Source organism: Argopecten irradians, chromosome 10 (genome assembly GCF_041381155.1).
Source record: "Argopecten irradians isolate NY chromosome 10, Ai_NY, whole genome shotgun sequence".
Taxonomy (NCBI): domain Eukaryota; kingdom Metazoa; phylum Mollusca; class Bivalvia; order Pectinida; family Pectinidae; genus Argopecten; species Argopecten irradians.
The window spans coordinates 35,109,451-35,118,341 of NC_091143.1; positions in this window are offsets into that span (position 1 = coordinate 35,109,451).

Consider the following 8,891-nt stretch of genomic DNA (forward strand, 5'->3'; position numbering starts at 1 on the left):
AATTTTATCGAAAACATTAAAAAAAAATTGTGCAAAATGAACTAAAAGTGAAGTTCCACTAAAATATTCAGTCAGCATTATTATATCCTACACTTACCGAGATTGATAGTAAATTAATGAAATCATCGCACTCCCCTGTATGTGTAAATCTCTGTATATTTGAGTGGCTCCATTTTATAGTGCTGTCTCACTAAAGCATGCTGCCAGATACACCAGATATCTCATCCCATCCGGTCACATTATACTGACAACTGGCAAACCAGTCGTCCCGCTCCTATCCTGAGCACTAAGCAAGAGCAGAAAGACTGTGTTAACTTGGTGTCTTGGCCAGAGGACAAAACCCATGGACCTTCATCACAGGGGCGAGTGCTCCGTTAAAGGAGTAAGTGTTTGCATTTGGATAAATTCTTATCGGAACTATCACTTGGACATCTAGGTCAAATTCAATCTGTAAAAAATGTCTTTCTAATACTTGGTGTAAGGACCAAACTGAAACTGGGCTAAACAAAGGGCTATCTTGTTTTTAGAATCGGTAGCATTTTTTGGGATCTTAAAATGAAATACAATGTAACAATGAAAAGAATAAAGATTTTGTTTTATAGATGAGAGTATTCCTGGCCCTGTGAGTGAATGTTTGATATTTACAATATAGTAACACTATTTTATTTCAGTAAATGCCCAAAAGTATCGATTAAATTTTCTTAAAATGTGCATTACATTAAAGTAAGTAACCATCTAGTAAAAACATCAAACGTTTCTCTAATGCATTACTCATGCACACTTGCACACATAATATCGTGACTGCTCAGTGCAATATTGATGGATGAATGTTTCACAATTTAATTTGATGAAATTAACAAAAATGTGCAAAAAAGATTCTTATCAACTCGTATATTGGAATTTTAGATTTATACCATATATGGTTTACAAGATAAAGAAAACGACATACGCACGTGAGATGGTTTATGACAATATCGTATGCGTACAGTAGACGGTGCATGGTATTTGATAAATTCTTTAGGCATAAAGTGTCATAAACTTAAGCTAACGTTAATCAAAGATGTTCAATTTAATTAACTTGTGTCGATTCCTAGACCTATTATACAGTTTAAACCGTTTGATGCTCTCAAATGTTCGAAATCAAACAGCAAATTTTAACCGTCAGTTAAAAGTAAATGGCAAATGGCACCACCTTGGCGCAAACCCTTGATAAACCTTAACCTGCTTATTGCTCGTTTCGAATAGCTTTTTGTGGAATGTTTGATACAAAATATATTATATACATTATTTGGATAAGTCGAATGAAAATGGATGGAAGATGACAAATGATTGTCATTTATAAATGCAATAATATGATGGATGCTCCATGAACGCTGAATATTAATTGCAAAATACTGACAGTTCATGAAATACCACATGCTTATTGCGAAATGATAGAATAAATAAATAAATAATATTTTCGTATTATTTTTCAATTATGACTCTGTTCTTGTGTATCTGAAAATTCTTGAAATGACTCAGAATGTTGTGTTAGTGTCGACTTAATAAAGGAATCGAACAATTGACAGTGTCACTCACCACCTTTGTTTGATAAAATCGGAACAAAGTCGAGCTTGACGCTGAAAAAAAATAATTTAAGCCCAAGGGCAATAACGCTGACAGGCAACATATGCTTGGTGATATTTGCCTGAAGATATATTGGTAATTTAGACAATATCTTGCCATTAGAAACGCCGATATTCCAGGGGTTCCGTTCACTTATGATCTCTACACCCCTGGACTATCTCATAGTGAAATTGAAGGCAGCTCAGCGGAAAACATTTGACCAATCACAGGCTAGCAAAGATTTCCTTTGAAGACTACAGAGAGAGAGCGACGCCTAACATCAAAGCCACACAGTCAACCACAGTGTACCGTTATACGGCTCTTTTGATGTACATCGTATGACTAAATTACCTGTTCTATTCTGTTGGCTCCAGTTTTACTATGAGATAGTCCAGGGGTGTAGAGATCGTAAGTGATCGGAACCCCTGGAGTATCGAGGATGGTTGCCATTAGAAACGCAGTATTGATTGGTAGGGGTTAAGGAAAGAAGACACTTTGAAGTGTTTATTTGTAAAAATGTTAATTTCTACTGGCTGAATATTGCGTAAGATATTTGAGTTCACTAAGAAGTCGCCGATCAATTCATATTATGTATATTATGTAGATGCTTTGGCTTGATTTATCTTTGTTTACGAAAGCTTCTTTCGAGGTGATACTGATTTTTAATGACTTATTTGTTAATTTTTTTCAGGTAGTTGTTTTTCTGTCAAAACAAACCGACCTTGACCTTTAATATATGTACATGTACTGAGGACGTTACACCCAAATCAAAACAGATCCATTCATATATTTGTGGTTTACGTCAGTGAATCAGCAGGTGTCACGCGAAGATGGACGGTGTCAGCTGATGATAGGATATATACGTAAAATAGCACGTGTGAGTATCGCGACAGTTTCCTGCTTATCGCATCAGTTCCCCTTTATGACGATAGTTCTCCGTTTATCCAAATAGTTTCCCGCTTATGACGACAATTTTCCGCTTATCACGACTGTTTCCTGCTTATCTGGACTAGTTCCCGTTTATCATGACAGGTTCCCGCTTACGACGATAGTTTCCGCTGATCACGATAGAATTTCCCGCTTATCAAGATAGTTTCTCGTTTATCCTGACAGTTTCCCGCGTATCACGATAGTTTCCCGCGTATCACGATAGTTTCCCGCTTATCACGATAGTTTCTAGTTTATCCTGACAGTTTCCCGCTTATCACGATAGTTTCCCGCTTATCACGACAGTTTCACGCTTATCACGATAGTTTCCCGCGTATCACGATAGTTTCACGCTTATCACGATAGATTCCCGCGTATTATGATAGTTTCCCACTTATCACGATACCGTTGATAGTTTCCTGCTTATATCACCATTATATATCATGACAGCATATTATATATATCTAGGCACCCTTATTAAATATTGATGGTCATTCTGTATAAAGCAAGGTTAAACCACAGCTATATATATTCGTAGTATCAGAAACATACATGTATTTTGTATTGTATATGTATCATGTAACTTGCATATATATGTAATTATCAAATGACAATGTGTTTTAATAATAATAATTAAAAAACCAGTTTCGGTTTTAAATCTTTAAAAAAACTAAGTTCTTGAATCAAGTCATATGATAAGATAGTACAGGTAAATCTTCATGTACAACATATAAACATTATTGTAAAATGGATCGGTCTAGGTTTTTGATTTGTGGAAATTGCTAATATAGGCATTATACAATACGCACGCATATACACATGTACATACAATCAATGTATAATTAAAGCCTGTAGCGTTCATTACGTAACGAATCTATGTTTAAGTTATGTATAGGCTTTCATGATAGCTGTTGATTTCTAAAATTTACGTTGAAATTTCTTGGAAAATACCTTTTGTTGGAGATATATACTATTTATAAAGTTGATGCAAGTATTGTTTCTTCGCATGCCACAGCTGTATATATATTGTACATATTTAAGTTCGACAATATGAGAGAAGAGTCTTTTATTCTTATAAATGTATTCTATTATTTATGACTCTGCCTTATCAACATTCCAATATAATGTCGTGTACTAAAGGGGATTTCCTCACCCAGAGTGAAACACTGTCTAAAAATAGAACGGATACTTCCACAAATGACGTTGTCCCACGTGACAATACCTTTTATGGAAGTTGACACAGTTCACAGCGCCACCGGAAGTAAGCAAATACACACAACTTCAGTAGGTTGTAGATCGATGTTGCAACGATTTCAAAATAAGTTCAGAACATTTCTGCAAATAACACCTGAAAGATGGATTTAATGACGGACAGCATGATTTTCAAGAATACGAGTAAGTATTGTTAGTATCAAACTATTATCGTCACATACGCCGTTGAATTAAAAAATACAAAGTGATATTGGCAGGTGCCCGATATATTGGAAATGGCGTGAGTCACCGGTTTCTCGGGTACAGACAACTACAAACTAAGTTATAAGTAGGCTTAGTGTAGCAGCCCATTGGCATAGCTGTGAATTCAGTGTTCAGGTCCTGATGCACCAAAACAGACTACTGTCTGATGTTTTGTTCTGAAACGATTCTAAAACAACAACAACAACCATTACATTTTTTTCAAAAGAAGAGGTTGACATATCTTTTAAGTTACAAAATATAAATCCTAGGGGAATGTCGTTTTAATGTAAACAGTAAGCAAAGTTTCTTATTTCATTCCTTTTGTTCCTTTTACATACATTTCATTTGTTTACAGTAAGTGGCATATGTAATAGACGTGTACGTATGCATACTAGAGATTCAATACCACTCCTTATTATCAGTTTGTGACCCATTTGTACTATAGGCCTACATGCATGTAAACATTTGTGCCTAGTATAATGAATTTACATGAGAACCCTCTTAAAAGTAAGTTAGAACATGGATTGGTGCTGTCTTCTAGTATTTCATTTTAGAAAACCCAGTTAATGACCTCCTTTCAAACTAAATGCATGGTGATAAGTCATTCTGTAATCTAATGTAAAGATTCTTCACCACTATGTACTGGTCGAAGATAATTAATTACAGGGGCACAGGTCACACAGCGGGAAATGACAGAAGACATACGGCTCCAAATGATACAGTTTGTTTTATATATGAGTTTTAATTTGAAAGCTTTTTATAAACCAACATTTTTGCTCATATAAAATATACTTATGTTTTGTGTTTTGAAGAAAAGCCAAGATTTCCCCTCCTCTCGTGTTAATTAGGGCATGTACTAGAACAAGATGTTATCAGAGTTGGATGTCGAACAGAGTGAAAAAATAAAACCCCCTTACATTTACGACTCGATCAATTCTCAAACACTGAAGTCAAAGAACTAGAAATGAAAGTAGTTGATAATCAAGCTCCTAGGGTGCTTAAAATTAATTGGCTTATTGGAATAGCTAGATTATCTTTTAGCACAATAGAATGGAATATGATATATAATTATCTTGGTGATGATATAGGCCAACATTATAAAGAAGTCTGTCAAGTTTCAATGTAAAAGTAAACAATGTAGACTGAGGCTACGTACTAATAACAATAACAAAATCTTGTATTATGGCATAAAATGGTATTTTTATCTTCTGTTATGTGTGACTCATACACTTTTGTATAAAAGATTTTGAAGTTTGTTGAAACTTGTTACATCATCAGCATTATAAATACACTTGATGTAAGTAACGGTTGTAAGTATGGAAATTATCAATTATTAAGTTCTCACAGACTTCTATATATATATACTGTTTACATATATACTGGGAACATTGCCTAATATCGTCAGCTGCTGTCTAAAAATCAACACTCTTGTGCGGTAAATATTTTGGTTATAATCATTTTACATCCACATTTTAGTTAAGTACATCATGAACTTGTTGAGTGGGTATTATTGAGATAAGATTCGTAATCATGATCACGTCTTGATAATTCATGACACAAAAATAATTTACTACGTACTTAAAGAAGTTCAGACTGATAGGTCTAGTGTAATGAAACTTTCTGACAGCTATATAGATATTGCATAGAGAATTCAGTAGAACCATCTTCTTGGATGAAAATCTTATGGAACTAAATAGAAACTCTTTCTTCAATTTATATGTCATAATTGAATGATATATATAAAACAAATATATTCAACCCAATAAGCAACAAGGGCATTTAAAAATTGAAAAAAAAAAAAAATGAAAATGTCTCGATAAGCACAGGCACCAGGCCTGGTCTCTTCCTTTTTCTGGCCTCATGTTTTAATCGCCTTATACAAAATACACAATCATATGATATCTATAGTATAGAACAAACAGATAGATTCCTGATACTGCACTATAATAATGATGCAGAGGGAGAAAGAAATGTTGCTGTATGAAATTTAATTGAATTTTGCATATACAGTTTATACTGCACTGTACATCTTTTTAAAATGAGCTACAAAAATCTATAAATAGAATCTGGATTGATTGGTTTAATCTATTAGTCGTTATGGTCATGTAATTATAAAGATGTTAAGAGGCAGAGGAAACCCAGAGCGCCATTTGGAAAATCACCAACCTGCTGTCAGTACAATTAGCAACTGTCCCACATGGGATTCAATTTTGTAACCCATTGGATATAATGGTTTAAAATTTTCACTTGTTTGACCTGCTAGATTCTGACGCATTGAGAATTTCAAATGAAATTTAATTAATTTCCTATTGCAATATAAGTAGATGCAGCTATTATATATATATTAATATGTCCCAAATCTGTAGACAAAAACTAGATGATTTAATTCAATTTAAGTTCATACTACTGGGAGTAGGCCGACATTATGTAATATTAAAATTTATTTGCAAAATTATTATCAAACCCGCCATTCCAATACAATGAGTTTATAGATATTACATTAATATGTTAATTAATGAGAAGTGAGAGCAGAGATAAATCTGAAATATTATAATGAAAAGCATTAGTTTTGGTTAGCTGACACAATGACATACATTTTAAATTAACAATTATCATAAAAAAATCCTATCGCTCCAGACAATACAGATGCCTATATATGACTAAACCAACTGTCTCGGCTCAAGATCGTCATTAGGGACATGTACAGTAAATATAATTATAATATAGAAAATGTAGTCAGTTCAGAATTTATAATAAGAAAATTAAATATGACGTAGAACGGACGGCTAGAGATAGAAGCTTGGTTAACCTAAAAATAGACAGTAAAAAATGAAAACAAAAATAAATGTATATTCGTCAGTGAATGTCAGTTTGAGATTTCCTGAATGCTATGTACACCTTCATAGCTTGCCGTCAGTCCACTACGCCTCCACCTCCGTCAACGGCAGTTCATGTCATTATTTTAATTATTCTACTAACATATTTCTTCAATGACGTTGACTATGAATGGTCCGTCTAGAAAACGTAGTTACACATTTTTCTACACTGGTCGAGTTTACATTACCTGGTATACCTATAAATAAACATTATGAAAATTTTGGGTTAGTGACCATGAATAAAGAATGATCCATTATAAAACTAAGGGGGTTATACCTTTTACCACTAATACTTTCTTTCTTTGTTAGAAGCTGATAAATTATTTCAGTTAGAAATATTTGTGGTTGAATGGCCTACGATACAAAATTTTTTTCCATTGTTTTATAATTATAAGTTACGGTTGAATAGCAGCAATGAAAACAATGAAAGTTTTTTTCTTTACATACATTTCATGTGGTAGGTGAGATTAAGAAATGGATATGTTGATTGATTAGAACATGTTATGAAATTTTATGCAGATTTTTTTCTGTGAAAAGTGTCTTTAGCATAGGTTGACATTAGACCTTAGAAGTGGATATATCTGGATGAAACCTGGTCAAAGTATTGAAACAATTTCTGAAAACTAAGTACCTATGGCAAAATTAAAGTTGACCTTGGATCGATATATCATCTGGACAATACGTATATACCTGGACAATGTACTGAAGCAATTTCTGAAAACTAATTATAAGTGTACAATGTCTTTAGCAAAAATTGACCTCTAATCTAGAAGTGGACGATTTATACCTGGGCAATACCTGGACAATGTATTGGTACACAGATTATGATCAGCAGTACTGTGCTAACTACATCTATAAACTTACGTAATGTCTGGCATCCCCTGGAGGTATATGGTGGTAAATTTATTGGCCTTCATTCACTTAAATATGTTTCTGACATTTATATACCCATGCAATTAGCATATCAATAGTGATTTATTTGACATTTTCCAGATTTTATATTTGTCAAGTGTCAAGTGTGTGCACTTCATGTGTAACTTAGTGTTAAATCTGTTCAATATCAGCAAAAGTCAAACCCATATTTCGATAAGTTTAATGTGTGCAGACAGTTGTTAAAACTTTCTTTGCATGATCAGTTGACACCATTTTGCATCCTTTGTATAAATCAAAATTTTATGTTGTATATTTTATGTTATAGTACAGTAAGTTTGATTGTGAGATTTTTGAAATGAAATTCTTTAGAATGATTGATGTCCATTGTTATATATATCAAAGTCAATTACATATGCATAATATTTAATACAGGTACAAGTATGCTCTTATACATTAATTTGTAACTGTGTCCATGTATTTTGAGATAATAACTTCATCACATAGCAACATTGTTATTGTTTTATAAATTAATGCTTCTTGTCTGAGAGACTGATCATGACTTGAGATCAAATTTATATTTCTTAGAAATAATTTGAGGAGTCAAAACATAATTCCAAATCTATGTCAAAACACTAGTAATTTGCACAGGTACTTTTTGGTGTTAAAAATGCTAACAAAATCTTCAAATTTTGTCATTGTCATATCATTTCCGATCAAAAAGAATTGTATCTATCCTCCAAAATATTACCCTGCAGACTGTCCAGTGATTTACTGGACTCGCCTAGACCAGTCCTGGACTCATGATTTTCCTGTGGGGCTCACCAAAATTTTGAGAACCCTCTGTATTTCTTTGTACTGAGACTATTTGAAAAAGTGTTCTGGACTTGGCTTTAATAAAAATCCTACATAAATTGTTGACTGACATAAATATCTTTTCTTTTATCAATGTGAAACCATGCTTCAGGAGACAATCGGAGTCACCTGGACATTTTAGTGAAGTTTATCTAAAAGTTTAATCAAAGTCATCAATAATCTGTATTTTAGTGTTAACCTTTATTATGAAGAGCCTTAGTAAAGAGCTTAAAAGCCTTTAAAAGTGTAAGTTAATTTAAGTATCGTTTTTGACAATTTTTTTGTCCCTAATAAAAGGTTAAA